This window comes from Chelonia mydas, chromosome 9 (assembly GCF_015237465.2).
Source record: "Chelonia mydas isolate rCheMyd1 chromosome 9, rCheMyd1.pri.v2, whole genome shotgun sequence".
In the NCBI taxonomy this organism is placed as follows: domain Eukaryota; kingdom Metazoa; phylum Chordata; order Testudines; family Cheloniidae; genus Chelonia; species Chelonia mydas.
Window position 1 is genome coordinate 47,503,683 of NC_057855.1, and position 16,669 is coordinate 47,520,351.

The following is a 16,669-nucleotide window of genomic DNA, read 5'->3' on the forward strand; positions in this document are numbered from 1 at the left end:
TCCCAGCTTCTGACAAACAGAGGCTAGGGACACCATCCCTGCCCATCCTGGCTAATCGCCAGTGATGGACCTATCCTCCATGAGCTTCTCTTTTTTAAACCCTACCTGATGATGTATTCTGCTATGTAGAATGCCTTCTGGTTCACTTTCCTCTAGTGATCATAAACTGCCAATCCTCTTTTTCTGATTTCTACTTTCGACTCCTTCATTGCTAATTCCTTCCCTTGTTGAATCTGTGGCAATGATTTCTAGATCTTGTTGTTCAAGAAATCATCATTCTCTTTGGTGCTGTCAGGTAGATGGTTCTTCAAGACCACAAACCTTTTCTTCCCATCAGCTTGCATTTCACATTCAGGAAAACTCTTCTTGTGCCTTCAGTCAGGAAGGAAAACATGTACATCTTCTCCCAGGCTGCAAATACTGTTCCAGCGTTGTCCATTATTACTCATGTAGAAATGTACCTAGGTAGAAGATAAGCAAATTCCCTGCTGCAAATTCCTTCAAACACTCCTGTTAGTGTTTGCTTGTTCATAGAATCATAGAATATCAGGGTTGGAAGGGACCTCAGGAGGTCATCTAGTCCAACCCCCTGCTCAAAGCAGGACCAATCCCCAACTAAATCATCCCAGCCAGGGCTTTGTCAAGCCTGACCTTAAAAATATCTAAGGAAGGAGATTCCACCACCTCCCTAGGTATGCATTCCAGTGTTTCACCACCCTTCTAATGAAATAGTTTTTCCTAATATCCAACCTAAACCTTCCCCACTGCAACTTGAGACCATTACTCCTTGTTCTGTCATCTGCTACCACTGAGAACAGTCTAGATCCATCCTCTTTGGAACCCCCTTTCAGGTAGTTGAAAGCAGCTATCAAATCCCCCCTCATTCTTCTCTTCTGCAGACTAAACAATCCCAGTTCCCTCAGCCTCTCCCCATAAGTCATGTGTTCCAGCCCCCGAATCATTTTTGTTGCCCTCCGCTGGACATTTTCCAATTTTTCCAAATCCTTCTTGTAGTGTGGGGCCCAAAACTGGACACAGTACTCCAGATGAGGCCTCACCAATGTCGAATAGAGGGGAACAATCACGTCCCTCGATCCGCTGGCAATGCCCCTACTTATACAGCCCAAAATGCCATTGGCCTTCTTGGCAACAAGGGCACACTGTTGACTCATATCCCCTAGGTCCTTTTCTGCAGAACTGCTGCCTAGCCACTCGGTCCCTAGTCTGTAGCGGTGCATGGGATTCTTCCTTCCTCAGTGTAGGACTCTGCAGTTGTCCTTGTTGAACCTCATCAGATTTCTTTTGGCCCAATCCTCTAATTTGTCTAGGGCCCTCTGTATCCTATCCCTACCCTCCCGCGTATCTACCTCTTCTCCAGTTTAGTGTCATCTGCAAACTTGCTGAGGGTGCAATCCACGCCATCCTCCAGATCATTTATGAAGATATTGAAAAAACCGGCCCCAGGACCGACCCTTGGGGCACTCCACTTGATACCGGCTGCCAACTAGACATGGAACCATTGATCACTACCCATTGAGCCCGACAATCTAGCCAACTTTCTCTCCAGCTTATAGTCCATTCATCCAGCCCATACTTCTTTAACTTGCTGGCAAGAATACTGTCGGAGACCGTGTCAAAAGCTTGGCTAAAGTCAAGGAACAACACATCCACAGCTTTCCCCTCATCCACAGAGCCAGTTATCTCATCATAGAAGGTAATTAGATTAGTCAGGCATGACTTGCCCTTGGTGAATCCATGCTGACTGTTCCTGATCACTTTCCTCTCCTCTAAGTGCTTCAGAATTGATTCACTGTTCTCTGATTCAAAGTTCCCTTTGCAGCTGGCATATATAGGTTGTATAATTGGGTCAGCACAACTCCTTTGTTAGCAAGAAGAATTTTAAAAACACCTGGAGAGATCACACACATGGCCTGGAGAGGCTTGAAAACCCAATCACAAGGCCCTTACAGAAACATACCAAACTCACAAATTAGCCAAGGCTGTTACCTCTGAGCACAGGATATGCAATTACTCCTCAGAAACTCCCCTCTTACCCTGATATGGACATTCTAATCTATTGTACAGGCTGTAGGGAAATGGTGACCATTTTAACTTAAAGTAGCCTATAGCCTCAGTCCTACTGCAAGTAATTAAAATTTGCTTGAGCACACAAGATGTTTATTCCTTATCTCTACAGAACTGAAAGATTAACACCTGTGGGTGAATTCTTGCGTTAAACAGAAGAATTTGTCATCTTCAGAATCTGAAGATTGGTGGAAGATCCTTAGGTTCCTTTCAGAAAATTCCTCATAACTAACCTTTGGCTCATTTTACATTCTGTTATTCTGTCCACCACATCTGAAAATGGAGGATGGCTGTATTGGCAGTGATTAAACTATGAACCCAAAACAGGTACCAACCTGTGGAAGTCCTTGCCTGAGGAGGTTGTGAAGGCTAGGACTATAACAGAGTTTAAGAGAACTGGATAAATTCATGGAGGTTAAGTCCATTAATGGCTATTAGCCAGGATGGGTAAGGAATAGTGTCCCTAGCCTCTGTTTGTCAGAGGGTGGAGATGGATGGCAGGAGAGACATCACTACATCATTACCTGTTAGGTTCACTCCCTCTGGAGCAGCTGGCATTGGCCACTGTCGGTAGACAGGATACTGGGCTGGATGGACCTTTGGTCTGACCCAGTATGGCCGTTCTTATGTTCAAATGTTTGTTTGGAGAGCTCCTAAATTTCCATCTGGAAGTGGTGGTTCAGATTTGAGGTCATGCTTTATACCTCAAGCTTTGTTGGCACTGTGGAAATGGTTGGCAGGAGAAACCTAATACACGCTTGATTTTTGCTTTTCTAGGTATCAGGAGTGCCAGCCAGAGGCTCCATTGCATGTTAATACATTCTTAAAGGTAAGCTCCACTGATCAATCTTCCAGCTTCAAATAGCTAATGCCTTAGGGATACATAGTCTTGGTACAGATGCAAAACATGAATTATACCTGGTGACATTACAGAGGAGTTAATGTTGTGGTGTGGGATTTGTGATGTTGGGTAATTGTGATAATGGTAAAGTGTATGGTTGTGGCTAGAGCATCGAAGGGTATGTGCTGTAATGGCTTAACCTTTTTCTTTCCTCGCTTTTTCATGTTTGTTTCAGGTGTATTGTATGTAGTACAACTTAACTTGACTATTTTACAATTAATTTTTTTGTATATTAATGTGGTTTTTTCATGCTTAAAGGTAGATGATTAAATAAGAGGGGCAAATCTGTTGGGGATAGAGAAGTGTACACTTCACATCAGTGCTGTGTGCCAGACCCCCATATAGAAAATCTTCTGCCTAGTAGCATAGAATCTGACTGAAAAATGTAACTATATTGATGGAGTCTGTTTTTTATCTATAAAACAGAGAAGAAAATATTTGATAAAAATTTGTCATACATAGTTTCAACTATTATGAATAATTCTTAAAAATAACCCAAAATGGAATTATACGTAAATATTACATCAGATGTAAAGCAGAGGGATAAATCTCTCTACCTAATTATGTAGTAAATAGTTTCACTGTTAACAGTGAAAGGTTGGACTGCCAAGGACAAAGTTAATAAAAAGCCCAATTTCAGATATTCATTATTTAATTCAGCAAGAGAAAATGTGTAAAAACTAACCATGTGTGAAATTCATTCTAAAAGGACTTCTATATTTAGGAGAGAAAAAAAGATTTTAAATTCATTTTAGAACACAACCCTAACTAAGGTATAGCTACAAGGCTCCACTGTAATCATAATAATGGTAGCCATGGGAAGATGTGACAAGTAGATGAGAAAAGTGAGCTGGGTGTGAGGGAAGGAGGCTGGAGTGTCAAAAATAGGATATTTCAGCATAGTCTGAGACGATCCTCTTACTCTTTCCTCCTGGTCTAATGCTCAGAAGGGAATGGTACGTTACTGAACTAGAAATATCTTAACAAGCTTTTGTGCAAAGCAAATTAGACATGATCTGGTCGTTCAATATTAATGACAAAAACAGCCAATAGCACTTTGTGTAGTATAATACAGAGAAATTTCTTCACTGATCAAAAAAGTGACAGTTCTGTGTCTGACCCATGTCATATCACATCTAGGGTACTATTTAGAGTTCTAGGTCTCGGTATCCAAAAAATGCTGCTGAACTGGGGAAAAATATTTTAGCACCTGGAAGAATATATTTAGAGCTACTAAAGGTTTAAAAAACCTAAAATATGTACGGTGCAGTAACTAACAGGGATATAACCATATGTATGGTCAGTATTTAAAGGGAATGAAATACTCTAAGGAGGAGTAATTGTTTAGGGTTTAACAATGGCATGTCAATAGATGTAAGTTGATTAAAATTGACCAAAGGTATACTTAATAACAGAGAGGTCAGTTAGACTGGAGTAATCTCCTGCCACTTTAATCACTTAAAATTAGACTGGACAAATCATTTGAATATTCAGCACAATCCTTTATTGGCAGGTAGATGGGTGGATAAAATAACCTAGTAGGTCTTTGTTTCTAAATACAGCCGGGGGAAAATCTGTGCTCTTTGATATTCCTTACACTCACTGTTCATTGGTTTTAAATGAATAATTCCCCATTAAACGTGATAAACTACACTATCCCCATCCCATATGTAATGTGCGATGTGACTAGTATGATCAGTAGTTAGAGTTGGGGTTAATTTTTCTTGGCATGTTCTCTTGCTGCTGTTTATATTTCAGTTAATGGAGGAATATAAGATATTCTGTAAATTGCCTCATCATATCGCCTTTGGTGTTTGTAGTAAGATGGTTCCATATTAATGCTGTTAAATGAGTGTAGAAATTACTTGTAAACTATCTCCTATTTGTGGATGTGATATATCTTGACTTTAGCAAAGCTTTTGATATGGTCTCCCACAGTATTCTTGCCAGCAAGTTAAAAAAGTATGGATTGGATGAATGGACTGTAAGGTGGATAGAAAGCTGGCTAGATTGTCAGACTCAACGGGTAGTGTTTGACGGCTCAATGTGTAGTTGGCAGCCAGTATGAAGTGGAGTGCCCCAGGGGTCGGTCCTGGGGCCGGTTTTGTTCAACATTTTATTAATGATCTGGATAATGGGATGATTTGCACCCTCAGCAAGTTCGCAGATGACACTAAGCTGTGGGGAGAAATAGATACGCTGGAGGGTAGGGATAGGGTCCAGAGTCACCTAGACAAATTGGAGGATTGGGCCAAAAGAAATCTGATGAGGTTCAACAAGGACAAGTGCAGAGTTCTGTACTTAGAAAGGAAGAATCCCATGCACCGCTGCAGGCTGGGGACTGACTGGCTAAGCAGCAGTTCTGCGGAAAAGGACCTGGGGATGACAGTGGACAAGAAGCTGGATATGAGTCAGCAGTGTGCCCTTGTTGCCAAGAAGGCCAACGGCATATTGGGCTGTATTAGTAGGAGCATTGCCAGCAGATTGAGGGAAGTGATTATTCCCCTCTATTCGGCACTGGTGAGGCCACACCTGGAGTATTGTGTCCAGTTTTGGTCCCCCCACTACAGAAGGGATGTGGACAAATTGGAGAGAGTCCAGCGGAGGGCAACGAAAATGATTAGGGGGCTGGGGCACATGACTTATGAGGAGAGGCTGAGGGAACTGGGGTTATTTAGTCTGCAGAAGAGAAGAGTGAGGGGAGATTTGATAGCAGCCTTCAATTACCTGGAGGAGGGTTCCAAAGAGGTTGGAGCTAGACTGTTCTCAGTGGTGGCAGATGACAGAACAAGAAGCAGTGGTCTCAAGTTGCAGTGGGGGAGGTCTAGGTTGGATATTAGGAAACAGTATTTCAGTAGGAGGGTGGTGAAGCACTGGAATGGGTTACCTAGGGAGGTGGTGGAATCTCCATCCTTAGAGGTTTTTAAAGCCCGGCTTGACAAAGCCTTGGCTGGGATGATTTAGTTGGTGTTGGTCCTTCTTTGAGCAGGGGATTGGACTAGATGACCTCCTGAGGTCTCTTCCAACCCTAATATTCTGTGATTCTAAGGATCATGTCAGATGAAATGTTTGGATTACTTTAGTAAAATAGTTGTCTGCTGATGTAGGGGCTCGAATAGTATAGAAACTGGGTTGCTCAACCGCTGTATTATCTTGCCTGGGATCCAGGTCAAGCTCTGACAGGCTTATAATTACCTAGGTCATCTTGTTTACTCTTTTTAAAAGTTGCAGCAATACTAGCTTTCTTCCAGTCTTCTGGAACTTCCTTGCTGCTCCAAGATTTTTTTGAAATTCAACATTAATGGCTCAGTAAGTGTCTTTGGTAACCTGTCTAATCAAGGAGCTTCATCAGTTTGGACAAGGAAAGATTTTGGTACCCAGTTCTCCATCCAGGAACTGCTCTCGCTTTCCCCACCCTCTGTTCTGGCTTTGCAGGGATTACACTACTATCAGCGACTGACCTTAGATAATGGCAGCTTCTCTGCAGAGAGCAAGGATCTTGGTTCTATTCTTGGAGCCTGATTGTAGCTAGCCTTTTTGTGCCCTTTGTACTGCCTTGGAACACTTTCTCATCCAGTAGCAAAGAAGTCTAAGGCCAGCCCCGCTCCAAGGTAGTCACTGGGGCCTTGGCTGCTGCTAGAACCTGCCAGGGAGGCTATTAGGGGACCAAGTTGGGTTTTTGTTTCTGAAATTTTTTGATAATAGAGAATTTATCTGCAAAACCTATTGCTCCCTTAGAGCCTGTAGAGACTACTTATGAATTCTAAATCCAGAAGGGACCACTGTTCTGACCAATCTATTCTGACCTGTATAACACAGACCATAGAACTTGCCTGAAATAATTCTGTTTTATACTAGAACAGCTCTTTTAGAAAAAAGTCCTATCTTGATTTAAAAATTACCAGTGATGAAGAATCCACCATGACTGTCGCTAAATTGTTCTAGTAGTTAAATACCCTCACTGTAAAAAATTTATGCCTTGCTTCCAGTCTGAATTTGTCTAGCTTCAACTTCCAGCCATTGGATCATGTTAGACCTTTTTCTGCTACATTGGAGGAACCCATTATTAAATATTTGTTCCCCAGGTAGATAGACTATAATCAAGTCACACCTTCACCTTCACTTTAAGGTAAATAGATTGACCTCTTTGAGTCTTACCATTATAAGGCATGTTTTCTAATCTTTTAATTGGTCTCGTGGCTCTTCTACGTACCATCTCCAATTTATCAACATCCTTCTTCAATTGTGGACATCAGAACTGGACACAGTATTCCAGCAGTGGTTGCATTAGTGTCTAATACAGAGGTAAAATAACTTCTCTATTCCTACTCGACCTTCCCCTAATTATGCATTCTACGATAGCCGTAGCTCTTCTGGTCACAACATCACATTGGGAGCTCATGTTCTTCTGATTATCCACCACAGCCCGCCATATCTTCTTCAGGATAGAGTCCCCCATCCTGCAAGTATGGCCTACATTCTTTGTTCCTAGATGTAAACGTTGACTTTTACTACTTGTATTAAAACACACACATTATTTGTTTGCACTAGTTTACCAAGTGACCAAGATCGCTCTGGGTCACGCCTTTGCTCATGGGACAGGAAAAACCTCAGAGAAGGTTGCTTGACAATTTTTTTTTCTTAGAATGCTTCCGAGTGTCCTTAAGTAATCTGTTATCTGTGTGATATTCTGTTAGGCAGTGTCATTAGTGCTGATATGAACCATCACCAATGGAACCTTTCCAGTTGACTTCAGAAGCCTATCCAGTCTTGGAGTGACATCTTGTGTTTTGGCTCTGTGCAGGCAGCACACTGTCCTGTTGTCCACCTGTGACTTGAATCATAGAATATCAGGGTTGGAAGGGACCTCAGGAGGTCATCTAGTCCAACCCCCGCTCAAAGCAGGACCAATCCCCAATTAAATCATCCCAGCCAGGGCTTTGTCAAGCCTGACCTTAAAAACTTCTAAGGAAGGAGATTCTACCACCTCCCTAGGTAGCGCATTCCAGTGTTTCACCACCCTCCTAGTGAAAAAGATTTTCCTAATATCCAACCTAAACCTCCCCCACTGCAACTTGAGACCATTACTCCTTGTCCTGTCCTTCTCTACCACTGAGAATAGTCTAGAACCATCCTCTTTGGAACCACCTCTCAGGTAGTTGAAAGCAGCTATCAAATCCCCCCTCATTCTTCTCTTCTGCAGACTAAACAATCCCAGTTCCCTCAGCCTCTCCCCATAAGTCATGTGTTCCAGACCCCTAATCATTTTTGTTGCCCTTCGCTGGACTCTCTCCAATTTATCCACATCCTTCTTGTAGTGCGGGGCCGAAAACTGGACACAGTACTCCAGATGAGGCCTCACCAATGTCGAATAGAGGGGAACGGTCACGTCCCTCGATCTGCTGGCTATGCCCCTACTTATGCATCCCAAAATGCCATTGGCTGGGAGTATGGACAACACAATTAAAAACTACACTGCTCCAGGGAAGACAGCAAAAATTACATTCCACTGTCTCAATGGTTCCTGTCCAACAATCAGTCAAATTTAGAGTATCTGTTGAGATTGTTGATGGTGTGCACTGCAGTTGTATTAAATATTACTTTAAACATTTTTATAAGGGTTTTTCTGTGCCCTCACATTCAGAAATAGCAAAAGAAGTTTTTAAAAAATTAGGGAATGTGCCTCTTCTTTCTGATGATGCATGAAGCTTATTTAAAGCAAAATTTGCTCTTTTTTTACCCTTAAAAATAATAAATTTAAGTCTGTTTTTCCCTGTTTTTGTTGGAGGATTTCAGGTGAGGATTTATTGTAAGCTCTAATACTTAATTGAAGGGATTTGTGTGTATTGAGTCATTATTGAAAGCTTCCTTTAACTGAAGTTAATTAGCTGCTGATGTTAAACGGCCGTTAACAAAAACTAAGCTTTAAACGATCTGACTAAAAATCCCGTGTCTCAGTTGCCCACCTTTCACTCTCTTTGATATCGTGATTTCACCATTTTACTAGCTTCCAGTGCATCTTCAAGCCCAGATGAGCTTGAATTTTTTATGTGAAAAGCAAGGAAGGGAAATCTCTGAAAAACACAAGCAAACCGATCCCCACCTTCCATACACAGGCCTTTATGCATCTTTTTTTTTCCTTTGCAACCTTGTGTTTATGTATTACAGTAACCTATTACATGACCACATACATACTTTTTCAAATATTAGGTTTATTTCTGCATCCTTAGGAGATGTGTGTGTGCAATGACCCTGCATTGGTAATCAGCAGAGATGAAGCTGGGTTTAAGATCAGTCTTACTACAGTGCTGAATGATAAGGCCCTGATCCAGCAAAGTTCTTAAGTATGTGCTTAACTTTAAATATGAGAGCAATCCCATTGAAATCATTGGGGCTGTGCTTATTTATGTTCTTTGCTGGTTTAGGGCAAGACTTTTTAGTTCCTTGTAGAATCAAGCCCTGAAAGCTTAAGTCTCTACCACTTGAGCTAAAAGAATTGGCTGTGAGATGTAGGCTGTTACCCTCAATGTGAACCAGTCACTACAGGGAGGTATGGTTGCATATACTTAATCAGTGCACTACACTCAGTAGCAGAGCACAGCTAATTTACCTACTTATTGAAGATGCATGTGGGCCGAGGCAATTTCTCATACCCCTTAGATTTGCCTTTCTGATAGACATAGTATCTTTCAGAAGGATTTCAATGAACACCAATACTTTGCTGTTCAGAAAGATATAGCGCTCATAAATGGTGTGTCCTTTCTCCTGAAATTGAACACCTTTCATATCTTAGCAAGTTACTTTGTTACCTTTTGTGATGTATATTTAATCATAAAAAAGTGGTGGTTGAACTGCACTCTCAGTCTGCAAGAGGGACACTTTTCTAGGGAATTCAGAAACTAGGGCCCTGTTTATTTTGTACTATTCAGTGGCAAGGGACTTCCAAAGTTCTCATAAGCACACTGGCTTAGAGTTTGCGTTAATGAAGTGTAGGAAGTAAGAGGATCTCCTCATCTTCAGCTGCAAGTACCAACTGCTGTTTCATGGGTAAGAGCTCATGTGTCGCAGTTAAGGGGATAGTAAGGAGGTGCTTGGTACTCAATTCATACGTTTCATGGAACTACAATTTAACTTACTAGCATCACGGAGTAATGTCTTAGACTCTCAAGCCTTTAAATTTGCACAATTTAATATTTTTACGTTTCCCTGATGATGATGTTCCCTCGCTAGGATTACTAATTTACTATTTGTCATGGTTGTACATATCCTTTTACTAATATTAGACTCTAAGCTTAATATCTTTATTTTCTGTGTCAGAGAAGACTTGCTAATTTAAAGGGACACTGATTTTATAGATTGGTAGCTATTAATGTCAGAAGAGGCACCATTATAATCATATAGTCTGACCTCCAGCTTAACACAAGCCATAGGTTTCACCCAGTGATTCCCTGAAGTCTAGTGAGACTGGGTCAACCATATTTTCCTATTTTAAAAAATTCTCTCCCTTGTTGTGGAGGTATTTTGCACAAAACAAACAGCAGAAGCCTAAATTATTGTACCCTCCGATATTCACCAAATTCTTGGCTGATCATACAGAGGATTTCACACACTGGTCAGGCCTGTTGGTTATAAATTTCTGTCATTCCCTGTCAAAAATCATCCAGAGTATTTTTCATACTTTATGAATTTTGTGTGTGTGTTTCAGTAGACGTGTAAGTTTTACAGCCTGGTATTAAAGAAACCAGCAATTGTTTTTATCAATCAGGAGTCTAAATATAGAATGTATACCAACATACATCTCATTTTGTGTATATGGTGGACATAATGTTTTTCATATTTTGTTTTCTTCAGTGTCTCACTTTGATACTGTGCTATTCTGAACGTTGCTTATTAATTGACAAGACATGCTACACTGTACGATGGCACTTAAAATGCATAATATGTACTGCAGAAAGAAATCGTTGCTATAGCAACTTTCTAGTAGGTCACACACAATGTTGTGTATATATGATTTGGCTGTTAACGCAGACCAGTATGCCTGATGGAAAAATGGGAAATGTGGAGTCAGGGAAAAGGCAGCAAAAACCACTTAAAATCAGCTGACACAATAACACTGTTTCGAGTTAAAATGAGAATTATTTTTTTAAATTTAATTGAGTTATGGCACAAACTGGTAAGAAATGGAATTCCAGGAACTATAGTTAAATTTTATCTACTTTTACAAAAACTGCATAAACAAGCTATTTAATAATCTTCCCTTCTGATTTTTCCCTTTGAAACTGTGGCAGTTTAATTGAAAACTGCATTCCTTTTCGAAATAATTTTCAGAAGAAAATGTCAGTGCAATGGCTAACAAAGGTGATTTTCTAGAGGCATAGCAGATGTTACGTACTAGAATTATGGGATTTAAAAATAAACTGAGGGGCCATGCACTTTTCCCTGTTTCCGGGTATTGCTATTACATTGCAATAAGAAAAACAGTAGAAGCAATTTAGTAACTACGAGTAGCATTTTCAAAGGGGCTGAAGGGAGTGAAACGCCCATTTCCTATTGATATTTGCTTCTTTCGGCCTTTTTGAAAATTTCAATCTATATTGTGTAGCTGATTTTTCCCGTATTCTTTGTATGTAAATACAGACATTTCATCAAGTACAGTAGAACCTCAGTTACAAACACCTTGGGAATGCAGGTTGTTCTTAACTCTGAAATGTTGATAACTGAACAATACACTGGGCAGCACAGCATGGGGAGGAGGTGACCAGCCCTCTGTGGAGAAAGAAGTGGTTCGGGACTATTTAGAAAAGCTGGACAAGCACAAGTCCATGGGGCCGGATGCGCCGCATCCGAGAGTGCTCAAGGAGTTGGCAGATGTGATTGCAGAGCCATTGGCCATTATCTTTTAAAACTCATGGCGATCGGAGCAGGTCCTCAAGGAATCAATTCTGAAGCACTTAGAGGAGAGGAAAGTGATCAGGAACAGTCAGCATGGATTCACCAAGGGCAAGTCATGCCTGACTAATCTAATTACCTTCTATGATGAGATAACTGGCTCTGTGGATGAGAAGGTGATGAGGAGTGGATGTGTTGTTCCTTGACTTTAGCAAAGCTTTTGACACGATCTCCGACAGTATTCTTGCCAGCAAGTTAAAGAAGTATGGGCTGGATGAATGGACTATAAGGTGGAGAGAAAGTTGGCTAGATTGTCGGGCTCAACGGGTAGTAATCAATGGCTCCATGTCTAGTTGGCAGCCGGTATCAAGTGGAGTGCCCCAAGGGTCGGTCCTGGGGCCGGTTTTTTCAATATCTTCATAAATGATCTGGAGGATGGCGTGGACTGCACCCTCAGCAAGTTTGCAGATGACACTAAATTGGGAGGAGAGGTAGATAGATATGCTGGAGGGTAGGGATAGGATACAGAGGGCCCTAGACAAATTAGAGGATTGGGCCAAAAGAAATCTGATGAGGTTCAACAAGGACAACTGCAGAGTCCTGCACTTAGGACGGAAGAACCCCATGCACGGCTACAGACTAGGGACCGAATGGCTCGGCAGCAGTTCTGCAGAAAAGGACCTAGGGGTTACAGTGGACGAGAAGCTGGATATGAGTCAACAGTGTGCCCTTGTTGCCAAGAAGGCCAATGGCATTTTGGGCTGTATGAGTAGGGGCATTGCCAGCAGATCGAGGGACGTGATCGTTCCCCTCTATTCGACATTGGTGAGGCCGCATCTGGAGTACTGTGTCCAGTTTTGGGCCCCACACTACAAGAAGGATGTGGATAAATTGGAGAGAGTCCAGCGAAGGGCAACAAAATTGATTAGGGGTCTGGAACACATGACTTATGAGGAGAGGCTGAGGGAACTGGGATTGTTTAGTCTGCAGAAGAGAAGAATGAGGGGGGATTTGATAGCTGCTTTCAACTACCTGAAAGGGGGTTCCAAAGAGGATGGTTCTAGACTATTCTCAGTGGTAGAGGAGGACAGGACAAGGAGTAATGGTCTCAAGTTGCAGTGGGGGAGGTTTAGGTTGGATATTAGGAAAAACTTTTTCACTAGGAGGGTGGTGGAATCTCCTTCCTTAAAAGTTTTTAAGGTCAGGCTTGATAAAGCTCTGGCTGGGATGATTTAGTTGGGGATTGGTCCTGCTTTGAGCAGGGGGTTGGACTAGATCTCCTGAGGTCGCTTCCAACCCTGATATTCTGTCATTCTATAATTGATTTAATACAGCTTTGAAACTTTACTACACAGAAGGAAAACGCTGCTTTTAGCCATCTTAATTTAAATTAAACACAGAAACAGTTTCCTTATCTTGTCAAATCTTTTATTTAACTTCCCTGTATTTTTTTTAGTAGTTTACATTTAACACAGTACTGTATAGTACCTCCTTTTTTTTTTCTTTTTGTTCTCTGCTGCTGTGCTGCCTGATTGTGTATTTTCTGTTCCGAATGAGATGTGTGATTGACTGGTTGGTTCGTAATTTTGGTGTTTGTAATCTGAAGTTCTACACTATTGCAGGGGTGGGCAAACTTTTTGGCCTGAGGGCCACATCGGGTTTCTGAAATTGCATGGAGGGCCGGTTAGGGGAGGCTGTGCCTCCATGAACAGCCAGGCATGGCCCGGCCCCTGCCCCCTATCTGACCCCCCCCCCCCGCTTCTCGCCCCATGACGCCCCCCCCCCCCCCCCCCCGGGGACTCCTGCCCCATCCAACTCCCCCTGTTCCCTTACGGCCTGCCGGCGACCCCCTCTCCATCTAACCACCCCTTCTCCCTGACTGGCCGCGGACCCCGCCGCCCCTAACTGCCCCCCACTGCCCCATCCAACCCCCCCCTACTTACTGAATGCCCCCCCCCCCGGATCCCTGTCCCATCCACCCCCCCCCCCCCCGCTCCCTGTCCCCTGACCACCCCCAGAACCCATGCCTCTGACTGCCCCCCGCCCCATCCAACCTCTCCTCTCATTCCTGACTGTCCTCCTGGGACCCCTGCCCCATTCAACCCCCCTGTTTCCCGTCCTCTGACCGCCTCACCCCTATCCACACCACTAGCCCTGACCACCCCCCGAATTCCCCTGCCCTCTATCCAACACCTTACTGAATGAGGGAGGCAACCTAGTGACAGAGGATGTGGAAAAAGCTAATGTACTCAATGCTTTTTTTGCCTCTGTTTTCACAAACAAGGTCAGCTCCCAGACTGCTGCGCTGGGCATCACAAAATGGGGAAGAGATGGCCAGCCTTCTGTGGAGATAGAGGTGGTTAGGGACTATTTAGAAAAGCTGGACGTGCACAAGTCCATGGGGCCGGACGAGTTGCATCCGAGAGTGCTGAAGGAATTGGCGGCTGTGATTGCAGAGCCCTTGGTCATTATCTTTGAAAACTCGTGGCGAACGGGGGAAGTCCCGGATGACTGGAAAAAGGCTAATGTAGTGCCAATCTTTAAAAAAGGGAAGAAGAAGGATCCTGGGAACTACAGGCCAGTCAGCCTCACCTCAGTCCCTGGAAAAATCATGGAGCAGGTCCTCAAAGAATCAATCCTGAAGCACTTACATGAGAGGAAAGTGATCAGGAACAGTCAGCATGGATTCACCAAGGGAAGGTCATGCCTGACTAATCTAATCGCCTTTTATGATGAGATTACTGGTTCTGTGGATGAAGGGAAAGCAGTGGATGTATTGTTTCTTGACTTTAGCAAAGCTTTTGACACGGTCTCCTACAGTATTCTTGTCAGCAAGTTAAGGAAGTATGGGCTGGATGAATGCACTATAAGGTGGGTAGAAAGCTGGCTAGATTGTCGGGCTCAACGGGTAGTGATCAATGGCTCCGTGTCTAGTTGGCAGCCGGTGTCAAGTGGAGTGCCCCAGGGGTCGGTCCTGGGGCCGGTTTTGTTCAATATCTTCATAAATGATCTGGAGGATGGTGTGGATTGCACTCTCAGCAAATTTGCGGATGATACTAAACTGGGAGGAGTGGTAGATACGCTGGAGGGGAGGGATAGGATACAGAAGGACCTAGACAAATTGGAGGATTGGGCCAAAAGAAATCTGATGAGGTTCAATAAGGATAAGTGCAGGGTCCTGCACTTAGGACGGAAGAATCCAATGCACCGCTACAGACTAGGGACCGAATGGCTAGGCAGCAGTTCTGCAGAAAAGGACCTAGGGGTGACAGTGGACGAGAAGCTGGATATGAGTCAACAGTGTGCCCTTGTTGCCAAGAAGGCCAATGGCATTTTGGGATGTATAAGTAGGGGCATAGCGAGCAGATCGAGGGACGTGATCGTTCCCCTCTATTCGACACTGGTGAGGCCTCATCTGGAGTACTGTGTCCAGTTTTGGGCCCCACACTACAAGAAGGATGTGGATAAATTGGAGAGAGTCCAGCGAAGGGCAACAAAAATGATTAGGGGTCTAGAGCACATGACTTATGAGGAGAGGCTGAGGGAGCTGGGATTGTTTAGTCTGCAGAAGAGAAGGATGAGGGGGGATTTGATAGCTGCTTTCAACTACCTGAAAGGGGGTTCCAAAGAGGATGGCTCTAGACTGTTCTCAATGGTAGCAGATGACAGAACGAGGAGTAATGGTCTCAAGTTGCAATGGGGGAGGTTTAGATTGGATATTAGGAAAAACTTTTTCACTAAGAGGGTGGTGAAACACTGGAATGCGTTACCTAGGGAGGTGGTAGAATCTCCTTCCTTAGAGGTTTTTAAGGTCAGGCTTGACAAAGCCCTGGCTGGGATGATTTAACTGGGAATTGGTCCTGCTTCGAGCAGGGGGTTGGACTAGATGACCTTCTGGGGTCCCTTCCAACCCTGATATTCTATGATTCTATGAACACCACCCCCTCCTCCCCCCTGTTGCCTGCCCCCTTACCGTGCTGTTGGGAGTACCGATGGCTGGCAGCGCGGTTGCACCAGGACAGGCAGCCACGCAGCACAGAGCACCTGGTCAGGCCAGGCTCTGCAGCCACACTGCCCAGAGCATTGTGCTGGTGGCGCAGCAAGGTAAGGCTGCTGGGGAGGGGGAACAGTAGGGGTGGGGCCTCCCATGCCCGGAGGTCGGGGGCCAGGCAGGATGGTCCCGTGGGCTGGATGTGGCCCGCGGGCCTTAGTTTGCCCACTTCTGCTGTATCGCTGTGTAGTTTTATGCAAGTTAGTAGATATCAAGCCATTTGGATTGTTAAATGGAAAATTCAAAATAGATATAATAGTTTCAGACTTGAACACAATAAATGCAAAATCGTAGATTTCAATAGCATAAATTCTCTCACTGAACACATATACAGTGTTTTAACTGACTGGTTACTGTTAATTGTAAGCTTCTAATATGATACATTGTGTGGCAGAGTTATCACAAAACTTAATGTTTACGTTTCCTGACTTGTGTTCAGTTTTTGCTCTTTCATTGCATGTAGTTCTTCTTGAGCGACTTTTTTTTTCAAATTTTTAGACTAGTACATTCTTGTGTCAGACAGTTGAATATGGGACTTGAAAGGAATTTTTTAAAATTAAAAACTTTTTTTCTGGAGGCAGCCATATTACTGTTAAAAAACTGACCTGGGATGGAATGACTTTGTCCCACTGATTTCAACAAGAAAAATCAAGTCTAAGCTCTGTGTGGTGTTGTCTCTGTATTTCTGGGGCCAGATTTTTGAAAGTGCTCAGTATTAGCAGCTTCTGAAAATCTGTTCACTT

General features: G+C 43.3%; 1 protein-coding gene across 3 annotated transcripts in view; it reads left to right on the forward strand.

Annotated features, from left to right (window-relative positions):
- Positions 1-16,669, forward strand: part of STAG1 (stromal antigen 1) — a 365,202-nt gene that overhangs the window by 35,633 nt on the left and 312,900 nt on the right. For 2 of the 3 annotated variants that reach the window (XM_037909146.2, XM_043521994.1), the window contains one exon: positions 2,863-2,914. The exons of the other annotated variant lie outside the window; for it this stretch is intronic. The gene's annotated coding sequence lies outside the window, so the exon portion shown is untranslated. The remainder of the gene's footprint in view (positions 1-2,862; positions 2,915-16,669) is intronic. 3 annotated transcript variants of the gene reach the window in all.